We start from the raw sequence: 24,456 nt of genomic DNA, 5'->3' as shown, positions 1-24,456 counted from the left end.
AACACTGAAGGTACCTCAGCAATAATGGCCTGATGAGCAGCTTTATCATAGGACTTGCCTAATGGGGCTCTAGAGTGTGGAAGAGAAGTAACAGTTTTCCTATATGAGGTAGTTGGAGCAGAAGGAATACTAGTCTGGCTCGTGTGGGTTGTAGGGGCATTATGGGATGAGGAAGGATTACTTAGAATTTCTGTGAATGGCCTTGTAGATTTTGGGCAACGCTTTGCTGCCTCTACATAAGAGATGTTCTCTTGTGACATTATTATTTTAATTGTTCTTTGCCTACCATGTTCAGGACAACCTTTGTTGGTGGAAAAATGTTGTCCAGAACAATTTTCGGCATACGCTTATTACAGTTATTATGCACGATTACTATATCTACGATCTATAATGCTACGTTACAAGTTAGATATTAGAAATTTGTATTAATTGATATTATTGGTTGTAGGTACAGCTACAATATTAACTACCTTGTTAGTATCTAATCTAAGTTTAAGGGAGAAATGTGTGAATATAAGTGGGAATATGTGTCTAATAGAAGCGTAGAAAGTATGGAAAGTAGGAAATTCACGACATAAATCCGAAGATTTTTATAATTCATATAATGATTATGAATGTTTTCTGTTAAAAAAATATTCGAATGGAAAATAAAATAAGCTTTTCAGCAATAAATAATAAATGTGCTTACATCATAGAACAAAACGTCATACAAAAATGTGTGCGTCGCTTGACGATAAAAACCAATGACGTTCTATACACATAGACAATTCACATCATTTGCCAAAATATGGCACATGCCACAAAATACATCATAAAAAGCTGAGATTACCATGTTTATACATTTCTGCGTTTACTCCTGCTACTGATGAATAGGCAGTAGTGTTAACATTTTTTCGTTTAGGCTGCGTATTTTCAATTTATAACACGATTTGGACAGTGACATAAGTGGAGTAGCAATAAGGTATTTTTTATACCCTGACGAAAAAGAGGGTAACTATATGTTTAACGTTTGCCAGTCTGTCCCTATTTTCTGATCAAGATCTGTTTGGACGGAGGTTTTTAACGTTTGTAATCAAAACTCAATCATATATTACAAGGGTGAAAGTTTGGATGTTTATTTAATGGTTGATTGTATATTTATTACACCTTAACGCTCCAAATAATTAAGGTAACCTACAATGAGAGGAACAAACCCTCAAATACTTAGTCTGCTTATAAATACTGTTACAATTAAGAAATAAACAAAATATTACATTTGTATTTGTAATATGTCATTTTTATATGATTGTTCATTGAGTTTTCCCATTTTCGCGCCAATACACTGTACAATATTTTGAGATAGTAAAATGGGTGATAAAGAGAATCGAGTCGCTGTGATTGCACTACACAAAGTAGGTATGGAACCAAGTGCAATTTTCAAAACTCTCCATACGCTTGATATTAGAAAAATGTTTGTGTATCGTGCTATTAATATGTACAATAAGACCTCTTCTGTTTGTGACAGAAAAAGACCTGGCCGTCAACGTAGTCTTAAAACGTAAAAGGTGGTCAAAGCAGTAAGGGAAAGAATTCAAAGAAATCCTGTCCAAAAGCAAAGGATTTTATCTCGGGAGATGAAGAACCAAGACGCGTATTGGTCATTTCTTAATTGAAAATTATAACTACTGAAGCGGCACGCAAAGGGAGGTCACAGAATAATTTCGTTTACAGTTGATTTTTTTTTACAATTGAGCAACATTTTAACAAATATACTGACCGTATTTATGCTCAAAGCTCTAAGGAAGCTTCCCAATTAGTCGGCAGAGTTTGCACTCGTGGGCACCATCCGACATCAGTTATGGTTTGCTGTGTATTATTTATTATTTGTTATTTGTGTGCGGGGTATTAGCTATGAAGGAGTGACTGAGTCTTACTTTTGTGAAATACGTATCTAAAAATCGGCAAAAGTGTATCAAGATTTCATTATTGGAAAGGTAGTGAAGACCCTTAACAACACCATGTTCAATAACCAAGAATGGTCCTTCCAGCAAGACTCAGCGCCGGGTCATAAAGCTCAGTCTACGAAATCTTGGTTGGAATCCTACGCTTCGGACTTCATCACAGCTGAAGACTGGTCGTCTAGTCCCGATCTGAATCCGCTGGAATATGATCTAAGGTCAGTTTTGGAGAGTAGGTATGGCTTGCTGCGTCCTTAAAACAATTCATAGGATTGGCAGTGAAGAATTTTTCCATGAAAAGCATGCGTGCTGCTATTGATAACTGGACTCAACGTTTAAAAGACTGTATTGCAGCCAATGAAGACCACTTCGAATAAGCTTTTTATATTTTAAATTATTTTATATTTATGTATTAAAGTAACACACTATAAAAAAAATGTTATTTGCAATAGATATAATATTTTTATTTACATAAAATAATTTGGTAAACTGGTTATTAAAATGTTTACTTCCCCGCAATAAATATTTTGTTAAAATTAGTAATTTAGGCTTAGACTATTTCTTTTCCAGGGTATTTTTTGGCATAATATGTTGTGTAAGCGGACAGCAACATATCTCTGTGTGACAGCATTTGTCAAATTATAAATATGGCCAATTTGGACTTTTGTGTGTGCATCAATTTGATCAAATATAATATATTTCGAAAGAGATTTTTTTATGGAATAGGAGGACAAACGAGCGTACGGGTCACCTGGTGTTAAGTGATCACCGCCGCCCACAATCTCTTGCAACACCAGAGGAATCACAGGAGCGTTGCCGGCCTTTAAGGAAGGTGTACGCGCTTTTTTTGAAGGTACTCATGTCGTATCGTCCCGGAAACACCGCACAAGGAAACTCATTCCACAGCTTTCTAGTACGTGGAAGAAAGCTCCTTGAAAACCGCACTGTGGAGGACCGCTACACATCCAGATGGTAGGGATGATAGCATAACTTGAGGCGTGTCGTGCGATGGTGGAATTCGGCGGCAGGAATCAGGTTAAACAGATCTTCGGAACACTATGATAAATGCGGTAAAAGACACACAATGAAGCGACATCTCTACGTAACGCCAAGTGATCCAGCCGTTCACACAGCACTGCTTAACCGACAGTTCGAGCTGCTCTGCGTTGCACGCGGTCAAATGATCGAGCTGATACTGGGATGCGCCAGACCAGAGATGACAGCAATACTCCATGTGTGGCCGGTCCTGCGATTTTTACAGCGCTAGAATGTGAGCCGGCTTGAAGTATTGCCGTGCTCTATTAATGACGCCCAGTTTCTTTGAAGCCAATTTGGCTTTGCCCTCCATATGGCCACGAAATTGGCAATCGCTCGAGATTTCGAGACCCAGTATTCCGTTACTAGGCGAGGCTCTAAGGGAAGTGTTGTCGAAGAGCGGTGATACAAAAAATGGGGTTTTAATACTTAGATTTAAATACTTTTTATGTTAAAAATGTTTTATCATACTCTTTGAGCTTGAATTTTTAAATGTTAGCGGTGAAATATAACTTGTCTCGAGGAAATGATGCGACCAAATGACACTAGACTTCACTCTCTCTTCACATCTCTCTCTTGCTAGCAACGGGCGCCAATTCTCTTTCAATATCTCATCTACGGGAAAGCTGAAAAAGATTAGCTTTTACAGATTTTCGGTGTAAATAAGTATCAATTATCACTAGGAACTATCACTGTGATACCGTGTAAATAGTACCTACTAGTTTGTAATTGTTTACGTTCTTGTTAGCCGCTCACATTCACCGGCGATGACTTTCTGTAAACAAAATAATATATTGCTATTTGCTAATCATTGTTCAAATGTCCACTGGGCCTTAAAAAAAAGAGTGACTCTATCGTTTCCATTTCTGACTGTCTGCTTGTCGCGTCCTTTCGTCTGTCTCATTCTGCCAAGCGATGGAGAAAGGGATGTGAATACTTGTTAATAATTGTGCTATATTTAAATTAAAAAAATTCGTTTCACAAATTTTTTAAAGCTTCATGCAAACCAATCGTATATAAATAAATCAACTTACCGCTGACAAGTCACACAATCTTTTTATTGCGTCGTTAACATATTATTTAAGCACTTTTTATAGCACACTTAGGCTTGTTGATTGACACATATCTTTAAGCACACATAAATTGTCTGAATGCAGTTCCTCATTTATCAAAGCGGATATGTCGACACAATCAAGCTATATTCTACCCCTTTACATGATGATAATATACAAAGAAAACAAATTATAAGGCAAAATTGACTCTCACTTTAATACAAAATAGTTACGTTAAACCATCCGTCACAACGACTGACAAAGTTAGCATTTCTCGACAAATAAAACACTTAGGTACCTGAATGACGCGTGCGCTGACGCATCTATCCAGGTGGGCATTAAGGTCATTTAAAGCGACAACTCATTTCAACTCAAAATCAAAAAGAGACATCTATATGAATGCGTGGTACCCGTCGAAACGACGGAGGTTAGCCTTCTATCGATAAGACAAACTTTATTAACATTGCTTACCATTTCAAGTGATCGTATCTTTTGTCATTTTCGAGTGGAGAAATTTTTAAATATATCACATTTACAATGGGATTATGATAGCTTAAGTAAGATACGAAATGAATGAGTTATATTTTTTCAATATTCCTTGCAAAAAGTGCATCTATGGTAATTCCCCCTTTGGTTGTTGTCTCATTCCTACCATTTATCATTTCCAATCCAAATTTGTCTTTAAGGAAGGTTAGTAATATTTCAGCTTCAGGTAACGAGAAATTCACATTAATATCTCCTGCAAGGATCACAGGCCGCTCACAATAATCAATTTCTTCACCAGTAACGTCTGCCAGAGCTTGTGATCCTGCAGCGGATAGTTGCAATATTGTAATGCTAATATTAATATGCTGAATTTTGTTCTAATGTAGTTATGAGCTTACTTATGCTGATGGAATTGTGTATATGGGACTTGTGGATTTATCCTTGCATTTTCGTCACCAATATTGTTGCTATTTTCATTAGCATTCAATGAAGGTTCCATTTAACTGTCGTTGGTTTACGCCGCCCTCGTAGATTTCCTTTGAGCTTTTTCCTTGCTCTATATTCTCGCTGATATTCTGCGGGTGTTTTCCTCCTTGTTGGCTTTGCAAAACCAATATCATTACTCGTCGAAGGCCCAGCAGTCGTTTGTGGATTAATAGAAGGCCCAGCAGTTGTTAGTTGGTCTACTATAGTTGATTGATGAGTGGTAGTAAACCCCTCCGTCGAAATTGATGGAATTACAGCTAGCGAATCAATGAGTTTGTAACGTTTGGCTTTTTTACGTGCTCGGTACTCTCTCTGGTATTCCGCGGATTTCCTTTTCTTCGATGTTACTGATCCTGCGACGTTAATTGTTGAAGAATCAGCAGTCGTAGAAGGATCACTAGTCCTCTTCAACGACTTTTTTTGCTGTTCCGCTCGCTTCCGTGCTCTGTAATCACGGTAATATTAACATTTTTCCCTCGTGGACCTCTTGAACTAGTGGAAGTGCTTGTGGTAGCCTCATCTCTCGCCATCGAAAATGTATTTGTATTAATAATGTACATGAATGCGTCATAATGTAATTTCAAAAGAGAAAACCTTACAATCAACTGATATTCACAAGGGACGTACCTTGATATAACCTTAAATCCGTCGCATTGTCCGTGGGATTGTTTTCAGGAATTATTTACAATTCTTATCGACTAAATTTGAAAAAAAAAAATAAGGGCAAGGTTAATTAATTTTGTTATCTTTATTCCTTTTTATAAATAAACCAGGTAAGTCTGTTGTATTACTAGTTGCTTAATAGTAATTTACATACAGGATCTTTGTTTTAGGTTTTATCAAAAATTTACTATGTACTGGGATGCATAGACTGCACACGAATAGTTAGACCAGTTGAAAATGAAGAAAGATATTTTTGTAGAAAACACTATTATTCATTAAATGTTCAATTGGTATTTAAAGTGAAACTTTTATTACATATTTTTCGTCTGTGTGTTGCATGTCGCGTGACGGTCGGGCGGCGCCTATAGTTCGCAGCAGCTGACCGTGTAGTGTATAGACTATTACTCATTTGTGCCAGTGCTCCCGTTTTTTTAAATTTTTTTTTTTTTATTGAATAGGAGGACAAACGAGCGTACGGGTCACCTGGTGTTAAGTGATCACCGCCGCCCACATTCTCTTGCAACACCAGAGGTATCACAAGAGCGTTGCCAGCCTTTAAGGAAGGTGTACGCGCTTTTTTTGAAGGTACCCATGTCGTATTGTCCCGGAAACACCGCACAAGGAAGCTCATTCCATAGCTTTGTAGTACGAGGAGAAAGCTCCTTGAAAACCGCACTGTGGAGGACCGCCACACATCCAGATGGTGGGGATGAAATCCTAACTTGTGGCGTGTCGTGCGAAGGTGGAATTCGGCGGCAGGAATCAGGTTAAACAGCTCTTCGGAACACTCCCCGTGATAGATGCGGTAGAAGACACACAATGATGCGACGTCTCTACGCAACGCCAAGAGATCCAGCCGTTCACAGAGCACTGAGTCCCCGACAATTCGAGCTGCTCTACGTTGCACGCGGTCAAATGGATCGAGCAGATACTGGGGTGCGCCAGACCAGAGATGACAGCAATACTCCATGTGTGGCCGGACCTGCGCTTTGTAGAGCGCTACAATGTGGGCCGGCTTGAAGTATTACCGTGCTCTATTGATGACGCCCAGCTTCTTCAAAGCCAATTTGGCTTTGCCCTCCAGATGGCCACGGAATTGGCAATCGCTCGAGATTTCGAGACCCAGAATTCCGATACTAGGCGCGGCTTTAAGAGAAGTGTTCTCGAAGAGCGGTGATACGACAAATGGGGTTTTTTTAGTGGTAAACGCGCAAACTTGAGTCTTCTGGGGGTTAAATTGGACAAGGTTCAATTTACCCCATTCCGCGACCTTCTCGAGAGAGGACTCGATAGAAGACACAAGTTTCTCCCGGCACTGGTCGACGATTTCCCGAGAGAGCCCTGCATGGCCTGTGTATACGGCATCACCAGTGCTGTCGTCCGCATAGCAATGTATGTTGGAGGTGTCCAACATATCATTGATATTCAGAAGAAACAGCGTAGGAGTTAGCACACAGCCTTGGGGCACTCCAGCATTCACGGACTTCGGGTTCGAGCAATATCCGTCGACAACGACCTGTATGCTACGCCCAGTGAGGAAGCTGGAGGTCCACTTGCACAAGCTCTCGGGAAGCCCAAATGATGGAAGTTTGGAGAGGAGCGCCTTGTGCCATACACAATCAAAGGCCTTCGCTATATCTAATTAATAATTAAATTTAATTTTTTTGGTAAATGTCTATAATTTGAAAAAAGTTTCACTTTTACCGTGGTTTCATAAAACCATACAATGTTTTTTTTATAATAAATGAAACAAATTATAAATTTATTCAATTTAATCTTAAATTCTACAACTATTATTTTTTTTTGTTATTTTCCTTGGTATTAAAATACTAATATAATTGGTAAGAATATATTAAATACTATAAGTTTAAAAATATATGAATAAAAAAAAGTGTATGTATCAGCTCCGACGCACAACTGGAATTTACTCAAGAACGATTGTCTTTGAACAGGTACTAAACAAAATCAAGTCCAATGGAGTGGGTTACAAACAGACATACAGCAGAAGCTAATAAAAGCGTATTAATTAAAAAAGATCGAAGTCATATGTAAGGGTAAATAAACGCATTAATGAATATTCTTAAAGAATATATTATATATTTATAATTTCAAATATGGCCAAATTCCAATTTTAAAAGGTCCATCAAGGAAGTTACATTTTGGGCACACCCTAATAGGTATATTATACTACATGCGTAAGCTATCAAGCAGTATACTGTGTATTCTGGCTACACACAACTATATATATATATATACACACACACACACACACACACACACAACTGAAAAGTGAAAGGTGCGCGAGAAATTATGCGCACCAAAAACGTTACTATCCCATTTGATAAGTAGGTTTTACTCTCCATATTTTTCTGATACCGGGCGCCTTGTATGGAAATCGATTCTTAAGGAGTGAACTCCAAAATTTTTTGTCTAAACTAACAAAACATATTTTAACATGAATTGAATGTTCCTATTTGCAGGTGACATAACAAATAAAAAGGACAAAGAAGGACCTAATTAATAATAATTTGCAGGTGACTCAGGATATCCTTTGAGAAGTTACATGATGACATCAATTGTCAATGCAAATCCTGATACACCAGCGAGGCATTACGCAAGAATGCATATCTAAACTAGGAATATAATTGGACGTAGATCCTGGAAAACGTCCAAGCCACACATTTTGTGCTACTAAGTCATGATGTCATTTAAAGAGTAACAGTAGGGCTGCCATTTTTGTCAGTCCGTTAAAGACATAAAGGCATTTATTTTCTCAAAATTGATTCCTTTAGAATTATTTTTGATGTCATTTCTAATATACTAGATACTACTACCGCTTCGGAAAAAAAATGGCGCTCTGAGAGAGAATAATATGTTAATATGAATCACGTGATCAATTTTGTGTTCTTAACTCAATTTCGACACGATTGTGGTTTGGAATGTTTTTCTGGAATTACGTCCAATTCTAAAAGCTTGTTTTCGTTGCCTTCTGGTACACAGCGTGTTACACTACAGGTAAAAAAATTAAATTAATAATATTATTAAGTATTTTCTTATTAATTATGATTATGACATATCTTAAATTTGAAACTGTAATTTTATCTGTAATTTAATTAATATTCAAATTAAACTCAACAGTATTATGTAATTTAATTTAAGTTAAGATTGTTTGTATATCTATGGGTAATGCCTGAAAATAAAATGATTTATTATTATTATTAAAAAATTGCAACCTCTTTGATAAAGTGTGATTCTGCATAACATTTGCAATAGAGCTAACATTCCTGTGCCAGAATTAAGTATCGAAGACATCGGTACTACATGAAGCCCAGATGCAGTTGAATATGACTGATGCTCATGAAAGTATTAACAGAAACAACCAAGCTCTTCAACATGATGTTACCATCAGGAACAATCTCAAACGCCGTCTGTGGGATGCCCGTTTGTCCTAGAAAAAAATTTTGACAATTTACTATTATATAACTAGCAGCTGACCCGGCAGACTTTCAATGGATAAATAAAAGACCTAAACTTTTGTATAAAATAACAAAAAGAATCCTTTTTTGTAGTGAAACTTCTTTAGAATCGTTGTGATTTCAAACCGGATGCAACGGAAAAAACGACAGGTAAGAGACACAAATACAAAAATGTGTAGGATGAAGCTGACAAAGTATGAGACAGAAATATGCATACTATTTTATTTTTTAAATATTTTTAAACAATATTTCATGGAATGCTGTTTTTGGATATATATTTTTGAGGATATATTTTTAAATATATTTAAAGAATATATCTTTGAAAAGCTGTTTTAAAATATTGACGGAAACTTTGACATATTTGTTTCTAAAATTAATCCGTTGAAGTTTCACTTCTACTATGTGTCCCAGCACACATTTAATTTTTTTTATTAAAGCAAATAAAAAAATGCTCGGTATTAATGAAATTTTATTATTATTTTCGATTAATTACACATGATGTTACTTACCTACAGAACAGTTTTCCTGAAATACTGACTATTTATAAGGTTTCAATTTGATATTGACAGACATACACAGTTATGATACAGTCTGTTAATCAATTTAAAGCTTTCTGATAAACTATATTTATTGTTTTGGTTTGTGGTGCGGTTAGGTTCAGAAATTTTACTTTTTGACAAAACTTATGATTTATCAATCTACGAAAAATTATATGATAGATAGTTAACAACTGTTGTTAATGTACCTACTATAGTTACCTAAAATTAAGTTTATATTTTAGTAACAAGCTGACCTGGCAAACGTTGTTTTGCCATATGAATTATATATGTAAACCTTCCTTGAGCTTCAACGAATCTATTCCAAAAGATTTGATTGAGATCGGTCGAATAGTTTAGTCAAAGTCAAAAAATCTTTATTATTTAATGCAAGTACAAAAGTTACAATAGCATTCAAATGAGTATAACAATATTCATTAACAAAATTTAGAACATTAATTCCAACTATCTTTATCATTCAAATAATCTTTCACATTATAATAGGCCTTAGATGTTAATTTATTTTTTACGATACATTTAAAGCATTTTCCTATTTATTCACCTTTTAAACCTTCTCTGAACTTCCAAAAATAATTCAAGACCTAAATTTGCCAAATCGGTGCAGCCGTTCTCGAATTTTAGCGAGACTAAAGAATAGCAATTCATTTTCATATATATAGACTAGCTGGTCCAGCAAACGTTGTATTGCCGATATTAAAATCGTGATACAAAAGTAACTGTTGATCGGAGATGGGTGAAAATTGAAATTGTATGTATTTTTTAATGCTGGCTCATAATCAAATAAATTAAAAAAAAAATAAAAATAAAAATTTGGCGTGGACCACCCTTAGCATTTAGGGGGATGAAAAATAGATGTTGTCCGATTCTCAGACCTACCCAATATGCACTCAAAATTTCATGAGAATAGTATACTTTAAATATTATTTGCTTTATATTACATAATTTTTCCAAGCAAATGAAGAACATTTAATTTTTATTAGTTTTCATAATTATAATGGACTTCAATATACTTGTTTATAAGAGGTTTAATGGTACTGTATTTGTAATTATCATCTGGATGTGTGGCGGTCCTCCACAGTGCGGTTTTCAAGGCTTTCTTCCACGTACTACAAAGCTGTGGAATGAGCTTCCTTGTGCGTTGTTTCCGGGACGACACGACATGGGTACCTTCAAAAAAAGCGCGTACAGCTTCCTTAAAGGTCGGCAACGCTCCTGTGATTCCTCTGTAAGCGGCGGTGATCACTTGTTAAGTGGGGTGACCCGTACGCTCATTTGACCTCCTATTCCATAAAAAAAATATTTAGCTGTGAGTTAAGAGCACTATTTTTAATGATAAATCTGTGTTAATTAAAAATATAAGATTACCTCAAACGCATCAATTCCCTAATTTCCTTCATTTCTTGTAAAATTTTTTTGAGGGTTAGGCTTTTTTGCTCTTCTATGAACACTCTCCTCTCAGATATGGCAATGAGAGCCCGGCGAGCCGCGTCCTGTGTTATAGGTGGCTCTCGTCGCCTGTGTCGTCGGCGGCGTGGTGAGCGAAGAGGAGAAGAAGTGTTCTGTATTTCTGGTGCACCTGAGGGTGGCAACACAGGTGGAGGTTGTGTCACTCTACTTGGCCCTGGATCCATGACTTCTGGACTTTCATGGTATTCCACATCACCAAGTGTCAGTATGCTCCCGGAATCCTCTTCCAGAACTGTGGGCTGTGTGGGAATACTACTTGTCCCAATATTTGATGCCATGTTGCCTCTTTCTTGTATATCCTGCAAATTAAATCGAAATTTTTTCCTGTATTGATTATCTGCCTTATTCGTAATAAAACGCTTTACGAACATATAAAACTATATTAGTTAAAACGTGTTTTAAGCCTATCGAACGTTCGATAAATTCCTTATTCGTATTCGTTAGATAAATCTCTCATAACTAATACGTCTCTATAGTACGCAATGTTGCCATTTCGTACAAAAAAATATGATTTCAATTACTAATTCAATGAGGAACTGTCAATGGAAACAGACATCTTTTCATTGTCAATGGTTTGTCAGTTGTCAAAATCGATGTCAAAATAATTTCTAACTTCAAAAATCAAAGTTTTGAAGTCTGTCGGTGGTCAATCTATGACGGATATCCAACAACTTTGAGCGGCAAGCTATTTGTTATCATACACATTATTCAACGAACAGTTGATCGATTTCGGCCATGTTTTTTTGCGTTCGATTGCTTAAAATTTATTATTATAGTTTATAGAAGGGTCCTAGCTACTATAAGTCACGTCAGCTTTATCGAAGAGATAATGAGCGTTTTGGCTCTAATATGCGATTATGAATACCATTTTTTAACAAGCGTATATTAGCGATGTTTTAAATCTCCGCTAAATCATTATGAATAAGACAGTATATCTTTAAAAACACGCGAGACTTGTTTTTTATGGAATAGGAGGACAAACGAGCATACGGGTCACCTGTTGTTAAGTGATCAGCGCCGCCCACAATCTCTTGCAACACCAGAGGAATCATAGGAGCGTTGCCGGCCTTTAAGGAAGGTGTACGCGCTTCTTTTGAAGATACCTATGTCGTATCGTCCCGGAAACACCGCACAAGGAAGTTCCTACCACAGCTTTGTAGTACGTGGAAGAAAGGTCCTTGAAAACCGCACTGTGGAGGACCGCCACACATCCAGATGGTGGGGATGATATCCTAATTAATGGCGTGTCGTGGTGGAATTCCGCGGCAGGAATCAGGTTAAACAGCTTTCGGAACACTCCCCGTGATAAATGCGGTAGAAGACACACAATGAAGCAAATATTTGAAAAAAAGCATATATTTTTTAATATAATATATTGAAGACTGCAAATATTTTTATGAATATGAACTATTGAGCGACTATAAACAATAATACTCACTCGTTCAAATGGCTCCACCCTCATACCAGGCAGGCCAGTCCCGAAGTCGTCTCCTAAAATCTGAAGGAATTTTATTTCAATGTCCGTCATCTTTTTAATTTGAGTCGGACCTCCTCCAGTTTGCTGGTGAGATGCTTTATTAGATGCTGCCAATTTTTTCAATTTGGATTTATAATCATTCCAATACTAAAAAATGTACATTTTGTTGGTAAGTTGCACAGAAGTATTTTGTAACATAAATAAATTGGACGTAATTCCAGAAAAACGTTCCAAACCACAATCATGTCGAAATTGAGTTAAGAGCACAAAACCGGTCACGTGATTCATATTAACGGACTGACAAAAAATAGCATACATACTGTGACTATTTAAATGACATCATGACTTAAAAGCCCAACTTTGAGTTTTTTGTTTGAGTTGCCAAAAACCAATAACATATATGGTAAAAGAAAATGGAACTATAATATATTACCTAAAATCGTAAATGACTTGCCACATTCTATTACAGATACCAGTTATACAAAATCATTGTTTTTACGTCGATGTAAGAGACATTCATTGGGAATGAATAACGCGGATCATGGCCACATACTCTAGGAAATGTCTATTACTAATAAGTAGAGACCGGATTATATGCTACAAAAATGCCCAAAATATGCATGCAAATATGCAAGTAAAGTAGCTAAAATATGCACGAAAATCCATAAAAAGGGCCAAAATATGCATAAAAAGTCATATTTTTTAATATTTTTTTTATTTTATAAAGGCTTGTACTGACAATCGTATTTGTGAAAAAAACTTTTACAAGATATACCTACTTAGGTAACAATGAAATTTAAGATTTACCTTTAAAAATATGTACTACTAAGTACTGTTCTAAATGTTCTGTAGACAAATTATGTCTGCGATCGCTTGATAAATTTTTGTAAGCGGAAAAGGAGTGTTCTACGTCTACTGAGGTTACTGGGCAGAATTTAAATTTGAGTGCAATGTTTGGGCTAACTATGAAAAGCATAGAACGATGAGCGAGCTTGAGCGTAAATATGCATAATTATATTTTTTTCTAAAACATGCAACTACCTCTGAAAAGGTACTAAATATGTAAAAGCATATGCAATATGCATTGTTTCAGTATTTCTATTGTTTTTCTTTGTTTTTATTTTTTGCCTTGTCTCCTTTACTTTTTAATGTAGTGATGTTATTGTATGTAATAAAAATTTAGAATGATAATTATTTAACATTAAAATATTTTAAGTTTAGAATAAGTGAACTCGCTATTCCTCACATAAACAATTAAGTTTCATGGGGATGGCTTAAATTGTTTAGGAGTTTGTCTGTTGTATATTTCGAACAATAAAAAAAAACACATGTATGGAATACATTAATATTTATTAAATTTTAAACACGAATTCCTTAAATTGTGATATTTGTGGCTAGGAAGGTTTTTCAGGAACCAAGTTCAATTATTATTAGTTAATAATATATTCTTTTTACTTACTTTGCTCCATCCTTTCCAATCTTTAATTGACCCGTCACCATGGGAATTTAAATTCTGGGCTATATTCTGCCACATATTTTTTGATAATTCTCTAGCTTCGGCTGTTTTATTGAAGCCGGTCGCTAAGTCTTTATTTTGGTTTAGATATTCCCAAAGGTGTTCAAGTTGTCTGTAAGTCACTCTCCGACGCGATACATCACTGTAAAAAGAGGCTTAAATTAAAGTACGTGCTTGAGATAAAGAAGTTTGTAAGTTTACCGAAAATAATACATTTAGTATTACACAAATTGTACGAGAATACTTACGCCATTATTCGTATTATTTTATTATTATATACACGGACGAGTAAAAGGAGGACTCCGCGCCGTGATATTAGCAAGTGAAGCACCGTTATGTTAGTGTGTGTGCGGTTACGTGGGATACTAGTTACACAATTTTTTCTCCCTTAAATAATCATATATCCACAAATACTTTTATATTATTGTTTTTACACTGTTACACAACGCACGACGGCATTTTTAAAATATTTTATTGAGACGCAAACTGATCTGTCACAAACGATGACAATTCTCATAATGGCCGCCTATAGGCCTGTAGTAGTTTAAGTGTGTGCGTGGGGCTATGTATTTACACGTTAATCGACTTGTTTTGGTGCTACACAGTTATGTAAGGTGACACGGAGTCCTTATTTTTTTGCTAGTCCGTGATTTTATATGGTTATTTTATCAAAGTAAAACACTTTTCCGTCGCCTTTAAGTCCAAAGGTGTCCCAAAGGTGGTTTTTTCCAAAACTTTTTGCAGGCAGTAATGAGTTACCTATATAAAATAGCGCAAAACGAATTAAAAAAAATGTACTCTATGCTCCTGTCAAATCAAACATGAATGAAGGTGCGTTCATAACTCGTTAATATCAGTTTATTTTTATGTAAACACCTAAGCAAACCTTTTATTTGCAATTCAAAGAACTAGATTAAATATATTACCATTATTTAATAGGTACAAAAAAGGGCTTTATGGTTTATAATTTGACGCTATAACGGGCAATTTTAAAATGTATTTTTAGTATTTTCTATGGAAAAAATACGCTAAAATTGTATCATTTTATGTTTCGAAACGCAACGCATATGATTCGAGTAAGAGAGACTTATGCAACGACTCTAGAGCGTCATCTCTTTCTCACACCGCGGACCACAGACAAATTTATTTCGTTCATTCTTCATAAGCGATCCAAACGCCATACAGTAAAAGGCATTTCATGGTACCAATTTAAGCGATTCAGTTTAGGTACCTACACCGAACTGCATCGGAATCGCATCGCTTATTAAAAGTTGATGGTAGGCCCTCTGTTCATGAAATAGCAGACTGATTGGAATATTATTTTAAAATAATAGCAACAAAAAATATATTTTTATGTATTTTTAAATAAGTTTAATGAGGGTTTCGCCGGGAGCGATTATCAAGTACATATCGTCGTTCTACATCAATGTCTGCTGTTGTGCTACCAATCTACCATCAATTGGTATATGTTCTAAAATATCATTGTCACCATTTCCATCAAAAACAATTTCCTCTTCAACTTACACATTTCTATCGTTCAGAAATCGATCATCAACTGAAACGCAGTAGGACGTGTAAAGGGGAGTATCTTTCAAATATCTTAAGCACACTATCATTTTTATCTTAATTTGTGGATTTTATTACTGTTAATATGAACTATTGGTAATTGACTAATATGAACTTGGTAAATGATGCACCGCTGTATTTACTTCGATCGGAACATTAATCACCTGCCCATAAGTCCCATATTGACCATAAACATGCCGAAGCCTACGAATTTGGATGAATGGAATTCTTGGAGATATAAGTCTTTCAGATACCAAACCAAGGGGAAGTCTGTGAGACATTCAGGAATTGGTGGATATTTGAATCCATTGTAAACAGATAACGGTGGAATCTTTAACTTTTTAATCTGCATAAAACAAGTTGAACATACTTTTATTTCCATAATAGCAGTATTCGAGAGCAATGTTCTTGTGGATGAAATTTTTGGTGTTGTATCTTGGCATAATTTTTAAACCACAACCTGTTACATTTCACTAGCATGACCAAAATCATTTTTAATAAAGTCTTTTTAAAATTCTCGATGCGCAGTGGAATTGAATGCAAGTTGAAAAGCAGAGTATGGATGTGGTTTAACAATCTGAGATGAGGGGTGAATGTTATCGGAACGATTCGGTGGAATATAAAATTCATCGTCTGATGATGGATATGTGATTTGTGAAATGTGGACGGCTACAAGGATGATGGTACGGACTGGAGTACGTATGGCACATCCCTTCTGTCCTCTTCTTTTTCTTGATTATCAGTGTCACCACCATGTCAATTTCATGAATTTTTTATTTATTATCATTGTCACACACACTTCTATCTACCACCATGTCACTTTCATAATTTTTTTGTTTATCGTCATTGTCATCATATAACTTTCATGATTTCCTTGATTATCTTCGGTGCTATCTGTATTATAATCACGCACATAACTGGCATCGACATTGACTTCTTTTTGTCTAATATCTCCGTTTTCCTCAAATAAATCTTCAACTTCGAAGAAAGGCGTAGTGCTGCCCAAAAAAAAGATGAATCCAACTACTTGAATCGGTAGCTGTATAAATGCAGAAGATAGTGTCATCATAAAATTTATATGTGCCGTCGTCAAGACTAAGTCGAGCACGAAAGTCATAATGAACATATATATTTTGATTGCACGTTCATGAAAATAAGAACACACAATCTGAATATCCATATGCATTGTACTTGATAGTATATCATATACACCTCGTGGATCATGGCTTAAGGGTAAATCAGGTGAACTCGTAACTGATTTCATAAATACCCAGTTGAAATTACAAATAAATAATTCCCATCGCCTGGTATCCCTGCGAATCTGCCTAATATCACGTCGGGACTAATACATTCACGCTTCTCTTCGCATATATGAAGCCATTGGGAAAGATTCTGTTTCTCTTGTCGCTGTACATTTCCCACATTTAATGTAGCCGTTGGTAGCATGATATTCTCTTGGTCTTCATTATTGCCAGATTACCGTATTCCCTGCGGTAAAAATCAAAGCAAATTTTTACGTCAAATCATATTCAGTCATACATTACTATTTTTATTTGTAAATCTCTCAACGTTATTTCGGCCAATTCTTGTGTACGAGGTTCACGAATTTCTTTTAGACGATTAGCATTTGGTTTTTTCTCGCGACGTGCGATTTAAGCATCGTATAAATCATTCTGTGAATTATACACATTTGTTGTTTGAATCTGTGTCATTCTTTTCTTATCTCTGTAACGTTTACATTTTTCAGCGTTTCTTTTTCTGACAGAATCAGAAGTGATAGACACAGTAGCCTCCGCAATCCCACTATTCTTTTTCCTTTCTCTATATCGCTGCGCCTTTTCTCTGTTTTTATGTTTTTCTGCTTCTCTTTTTTCTTCATTAACAGGTATTGCGAGCTTATTCTTTTTATTTTCTCTGTGCCGCTTATTCCTTTCTCTTCTTTTTCGTTTTCTTTCTTCATCTTTTTTCTCAGCATCAGATAAGTCATTTATCTGAACATTTCTTTTTAGATTATTGTAAAAACCATCTGTATTTTCTTCCACTTTTTCGCTGAAACATTTTGCGACTTTTTAATATGCGCATGCGCTGAATCTATAAGTTCCCCTAAATTAAATTAAATAAGTTAAATGCCAACTTGAGTGTTCACACATATAGCTATATAGGTATATACACATATAGCTGTATAGATTTATACAAATATAGCGGTCTGCTATAATATGTATATCCCTCATCCCTATATACATTCATATGTGTAAAACAGTACAGCATAATATGAACGATGAAAAACATAGGCACTCGTATCTTCCGCGTCATATTTGCATACGACTATTGGAAGCAGTCATCAGTTTTTTCAAATTCAAATGTTTTTATTCAAATAGGATGCGAGATCACTTATTTAAAGTCAAGAACTACCACCCATTCCAAAACGAATGCCTTAGACCTAAGAAGAATAGGCGCAACAAACTCAGCGGGCTTTTTTTTTTCATCGAGAAAATATGTTTACAAAGTAATATTGTACAATTAAACGTATTATTTAATAGCCTGAGGACGGTCACACCATTCCCAATCTGTGGTATCATTAAGAAAGTCATTTATGTTATAGTAACCCTTACCACACAAACGTTTTTTAACAATTCTTTTGAATAACGTTATACTTTTGTTTTGAACATTTTCTGGGATCTTGTTGTAAAAGCATACCTATACATCGCCCCACAAAAGACTTACTAAGCCGAGTAGTAGGAATTATAAGTTTATGTCTTTTCCTGGTGTTAACATTATGGTTATGACAGTTTCTAGCAAATTCACGTATGTGCCTATGAATACATTATCAAGAATATATAGAGAAGCAACAAGATGTTAATTTCTTTGAATTTTGCTCTCAATTAGGACCTAGGTTATAAATAGCGCGAATTGCCCTCTTCTGCAGCACAAATATTGCAGCGTTGTCCCATAGCAATATGTCATAGGACATAATACTATGGAAATAACTAAAGCATACTAGTCGCGCCGTATCTGTCAGTTAATTCTCTAATCTTTGTAACCGCGTATGCTGCAAAACTAAATCTGTTAGCCAATCCTTATATGGGGGCCCCATTGTGATTTAGAATCTTGAGTTTCGCCAAGAAATATAGCAGATTCCACCGGTTTCATCACCTCTCCGATACGTGATCCGTCGTATACATAATCTGCCACGTTTTGATTTTTCTATTTGATAGTACTCTATTAGTTATTATATTAATCAAGTAATTTGATTAAATTAAAAATAAATTTTTACCTACGAGATGAGGAACAGTGATATCAGCAATGATAAATTTATAGACTCAAATTCAAAAACACTTGTGTTACAACCTCTCCAACACTTCTTATTAAACCAATGTGCTGTATATAATTATTGACACTTCACAGTTTTAAGTTAATTTTAAGATGTATTATTCACAGCAATAGCTTAAATATATAGTAAACTTGCTGACCCGACAGACGTTGTTCTGCATATAATAAATGATAAACTGTTTTTTATTAATTTTAAAATAATATTTCATATAATATGCTCCCTGTTGTTATAATGAAATTGTTTCACAGCAGAACTGTCAAACCGTGCGTCAATAAATTCTCTCACACAAAATATGTCCAAACAAAACAAATATTGGAAAAAAAAATAATTATGGCTCCCAAATCGAAATAAAAAGTATCCTATCTTTCAAGTGGACTAAACTGCACTCCATGGAGTAATCGCCATTTAAATCCGTTCATTAGTTTAGGAGTCCATCGCGGACAGACAACGTGTCACGTAATATTTTAATTATTAAAATTACAATAAAGGTACATTGTTCAATTGTCAAAAAATAGTGTCAAATATAAATGTATACTGCGAATTAAACAGAGTACACGGCTCCAAAATGCCTACTGGCTCCGAAAAAGTTAATGCTCCGAAACTTACCAAACAAGATGCGATCCCGACGGCGATAAGCTTAACTAAACGTCCATACTATGAGATCACAAATGAGATTTATTTAAAAAAATTGGTTGTCTGTAAAGTCGGTTTACTGACGATAGTTGAACGTGACAACGTCTTAAGAAAATACTGATGAAATGGTAGCATTTTTCAAAAGAAAATTTTAATTTCATTTGTTTAATAGATTTGTATGTATATAGAGAAGGAGGTAATTGGAAATCACAATGAAATTGATCAAGTTAGATTTATTTGTACGCATAAATACAATTATGTCAATTTTTTTACACAATTTAATAGTTTTTACAAGTATAAATGTGCGTTGAGCAATTGTTTTACAACTTTTAAACATGTGTAATATTTAATTTCTTACAATCTGTGTTATTCTGTTGAGAATAGGACGATGGTAGGAAAAGTAGGAAATGAAAGGGAATGTTTCGAGTTTAATGTGTCTTGAAAAAGTCAAATCGATGGTGGTGCCTCCTAGTGTTAATCATCATCGCTTCAAGTTCTCTCATGACGTTTTCAATGTTCAAATTAGACTCGAATTGACTACGGCGTTCCATGATCGCGTCTTTGTTGTCGTCAAATAATTGGAGAAATTTATTTTGATCAACAATTTCTAACATTTCGTTGCGGAATTGTACGTATAATAGAATCATTTCTCGTTTATAATTGACAGTTTCGTATATGTCGTAATGTCTGTACCGTATAACGCGTCCGATTAGTCGTTTGCGGTATTGATTTCGTGCTCTTGACATTCTTGCTACGGGTTCACTTTCTAGATCTTCTTCGCCATCCACGTGCACGTCGTCCTCCTCGTCAACGAAATCATTAGCTTTAGCATACCACGATGCAAACTCAGCTAAATACACTTGTTCTAAAGATGCAGGACGCTCTTCTTAGCGCTGAATTATGTTTTTGGTCCAGACATCAGTACTGTTTTCGTCAAGCCCTTCGCGGTCCATTTGTTGACGACGTTTGCGGCAACGTTGTCTTTCCGTCGGCCATACTGTTGGAATGTACGCAACTTGACGACTTGTCTCGCTCATTGGTTGACGTAGGAGATACCATGCTGCTTCTTGTGCTGACATCACGACAGCGTTAAGCAGCTTGATGCTTAAAGCTTTCAACTGGCCTGTGTAGTCCCGTTCGGGATGCTCTTGCATCATCGTAGTAAGCTCACGACGTAGATTGCCCATTCCACGAGCCGATTTATTTACGTACTCCACAACATACTCGGCGCAGCTGTATTCATCCAAGATAAATTGAATGTCGATGTTTGAGTTGACTTCGCCAGCAATGTACGGATTGAACGTGTTTGTCATAAGTTCGTAAAAGTTTCGTCTGAACAGAAGAGTTGGTCTGCGTAACGTTGAGCGCACAATGTCAAGGTATGAATCGTGTGTCAAACCATTAGTTCCAAGAAAGTCATCCATGCCCGCGTACCGACGTTCATCGAGTGAAGTACGCAGTTCTTTCGCCTTCTGTTGTAGTGTTCGACGGCGCTTATCAGATTGAGGCATTGGAACCAATACACGAGTCGTAGACATTGGCCAGTACGGAATTCCGAATCTACAAATTGTCTCACCTCGCTTCGTGCATGTGAAAGTATGTTTGTGTATCTGGTTGGCGTAGATGGAATTGTTAGGGACATCATTCCGGGCTACCATACTCAATTTATCTACGAGCTCAATGGTTTTTGGCATATTTTCTGACGGGGTTTCATGTGGGTCGTTGTTTAACCACAATAAAATGTGTGCGTGGGGGCTTCCTCGATGCTGGAACTCAAAACGAATGAAGCAATCTCTAACAAAATACTCTCCGAATGGATTATAGGACTGTTTGGATTCCAGCATTTTCATCAAGGAACCGACGAGCTTGTAGAAGTAAATGCAGCACGTCACAGGATCGTCACTAACTAAAGTACAGCGCTCGGAAGTGTTGAGATCTCCTGCTGATTTTCCAGGATATTTATTGCTCAGTCTGAGAAGTATAGTAAGCAATTACATTCATCATATTTCGTTTGCACTTATAGTGAGAAAGATGGTTGGTTTACCAAGTTGACGAATCATGGCAAAGAGGTCACGTTTGCGAGAAGCCCAGTATTGGACGGAGTTTGGCACTGTCTTCATGAATGCGACGTTTTGTAAGACATATTCTTTCAGAAATTCTGGGTCTTCTAACATACGTTGTCTAACATTTTCTGTGACTGAAACGTTACGAAACGTGCTGTAAATTCCATCCACCATACGTAGCCGCAAAATTTTCATTGCTACGTACAAGATTTTTTGAGGCGTGGCTTCGCGTCTGTCGCTTCGTCGTATTTCACTGGTTGCCATCATGTAAAGTGTCACTGAAACTCCCATGTACGTTTAACTCACTGGTACGTTTATCACTTGTCCTATGATTCCATAAGAGAAATCATGGCGCAGACGACGCACTTGCATAAATGGTAGACGAGGCGAAATCAATCGTTCACTGATGGGATCTAACGGTGGTAGGCCTGGTGGGTCAGGATATGAGAATCCATTACCTTTTGCTAACGGTGGCATCGATTGTTTGTTTAGTGACATTTTGCAAGTGTTGCAAACCAGTTCATATTCTTCGCTGCTCAGTTGTCGATTTTCTTTGATAAACCAATCCGAAATTACCTTCAGCTGTGCTGCAGTGATGGGTTTAAGGTCTTTTCACAGACCGAGCAAGCGTAGCCAAAATCGTTGTCCAAAAAAGTAGATTTGAATCTTATGATTGATGATGACCATTTAGTGTTCTAAGTAGATTGTGCTTGAACTTCAATTTGATCTGAAGAAGTACTTGGTTGTACAGTAGTTTCTACTGGTTCTGTTGCTAAAGTTTGACGTTGTTGGTCGGTAAATTGTCGTTGAGTATCAATATGGACGGTGTTTAACCTTTGCCCTGAACGAGATGAGGATCTAGTTGTCGCTTCTAGAGAACCACTAGCAATAACCAAGTTAGCAGCTTGGCGTAATCTGTTGTTTCGATCTCTTAGATTACGTGCTTCTCTTGCAGCTGCTGCCTGTGCAGGAGTTTTGGATGCAGCAATCCGCTGTCTGTACTCACGTTGTATTTGTGCCCTTGTTTTTGGAGCAGCAGTTGTTGGTTCTGCAAATAGCGTCGCAGAGGTAGATGCAACAGCTTCTTGAACCTCCATGGGAACAGGAATTGCAGGAAAGAGTGGCTCATTTGTGAGATTGACAAGCTCATCAGGTTGATCTGCAGTGGTGGTAGATTGTTGTTGCGCGTGTTGTCGTTGACTTCTAGTTTGGACATTGTTCGACTCTTCCCCTGAACGAGATGGAGATGTAGTTGTCGTTTCAAGAGAATTACTGGCAATAGCCAAGTTAGCAGCTTGGCGTAATCTGTTGTTGCGTTGTCTTTCGTTTTTCGATTTTCTCGCAGCAGCCGCCTGAGCAGGAGTTCTAGATGCTGTGATACGCTGTCTGTACTCACGTTGTTTTTGGGCTTTCGATTTTGAAGCAGTGATTATTGAAGTAGATGCTACAGCATCTTGAACCTCCGTGGGTTCACTAATAGGTAGTGGCTTATTCGTGACATCCTCTGGTTCGTCAGGCTTTATTTCCATGGTGGGATTGTAAGCGGTTCTGCAAATGCAATAAATCGTCGTTCGAAACAATTTAAAAAAAATTTTCATAAAATTCTTCATTCAGAAAATCATTTTAAATTTAAAAATAAAAATACAACAAAATACTTGAATAAAATTTATTGTTTAAATTTCTACTCAATTGTTAAAATTTAAATTTTGATTTTATTATTTTAATAATATAATTCAATTTTTTTCAATTAGTTACTAAATTACTTTTGCAAATTTAATTGTAATTTGTTATAAAAAAGTAATAATTTTAAATAATTAATTATAAGAATAAACAATGGTTAAATTATTGTTTATAAATCTTACATTTAAAATTTGGAAATATTAAAATTTTCGTAAATCTAGTTTTTAAAAAGCCCGCCTCAATGTGTTTGATATAGGAGAAAATGTTCCCTTTGACGGATGGCTGGTCCAACCTGTCATTTCAGACACGTTGTTGTGATATGTGGAACATTTAATATTTATGTTTTAATTTTTTTAAATCATAGCTACGCTCGATAATTATTTCGATTGAATAGTAAAGCCATCGATTTTTTACTCATCGTGAAATAGTTCTGTTAACTTATTGTTTCAATTTTGTCAATTATAGCATAACCTACAATCGCTGCACTAGCGGACCGATGCTATTCATTTTAATGATGAAAGCACGAATATTCGACAATATATCACTGAGTATATAATTAATATCGAAAGAATCATTACCTTTATCGCTGTAATTATCGTTGCTATAAACAATTGACACCACATTCACTTTTCACTGCACTTGATACTCGATCAAAACATGTAAATGTACTATAGTATACAGACGCATCGCTCACTCAAGTAGGAGAGAGACGGATGTCGAACGCTGCCGAACGCAAAGGCCGATTGTGCTTCTTTGTCGCTCGTTCCGCGCTCTCGCTTGCACTTCAAGCCTTACATGGAACGCCTCAGAGCGAGGTAACGCCGCATGAGTCATGTTTTTTCGTGCGTGCAGCCGGCTCTATCGAATTATAAGACGTTGTCACGTCAAAAAAAATATTAAACGAGAGTTAACAATTTTTGTATTATCGATGGTTTAAACACTAAGCAAAACAGTCTTATAGCATTAAATGTTTTTATCTATCTAGACGCGTTCGCGATCTGCTATATGTACATGCATATATGCGCACACTA

General features: G+C 36.1%; 1 pseudogene; it reads right to left on the bottom strand.

Moving 5' to 3' along the window:
• Positions 1–4,904: 4,904 nt before the first annotated feature.
• On the bottom strand, positions 4,905–23,274 carry LOC126974380 (uncharacterized; annotated as a pseudogene).
• Positions 23,275–24,456: the final 1,182 nt, after the last annotated feature.

This window comes from Leptidea sinapis, chromosome 2, assembly GCF_905404315.1.
Source record: "Leptidea sinapis chromosome 2, ilLepSina1.1, whole genome shotgun sequence".
NCBI classification, from domain to species: Eukaryota; Metazoa; Arthropoda; class Insecta; order Lepidoptera; family Pieridae; genus Leptidea; species Leptidea sinapis.
Note: the sequence above shows the minus strand (reverse complement) of the source record. Positions and strands in the feature narration are given on the sequence as shown.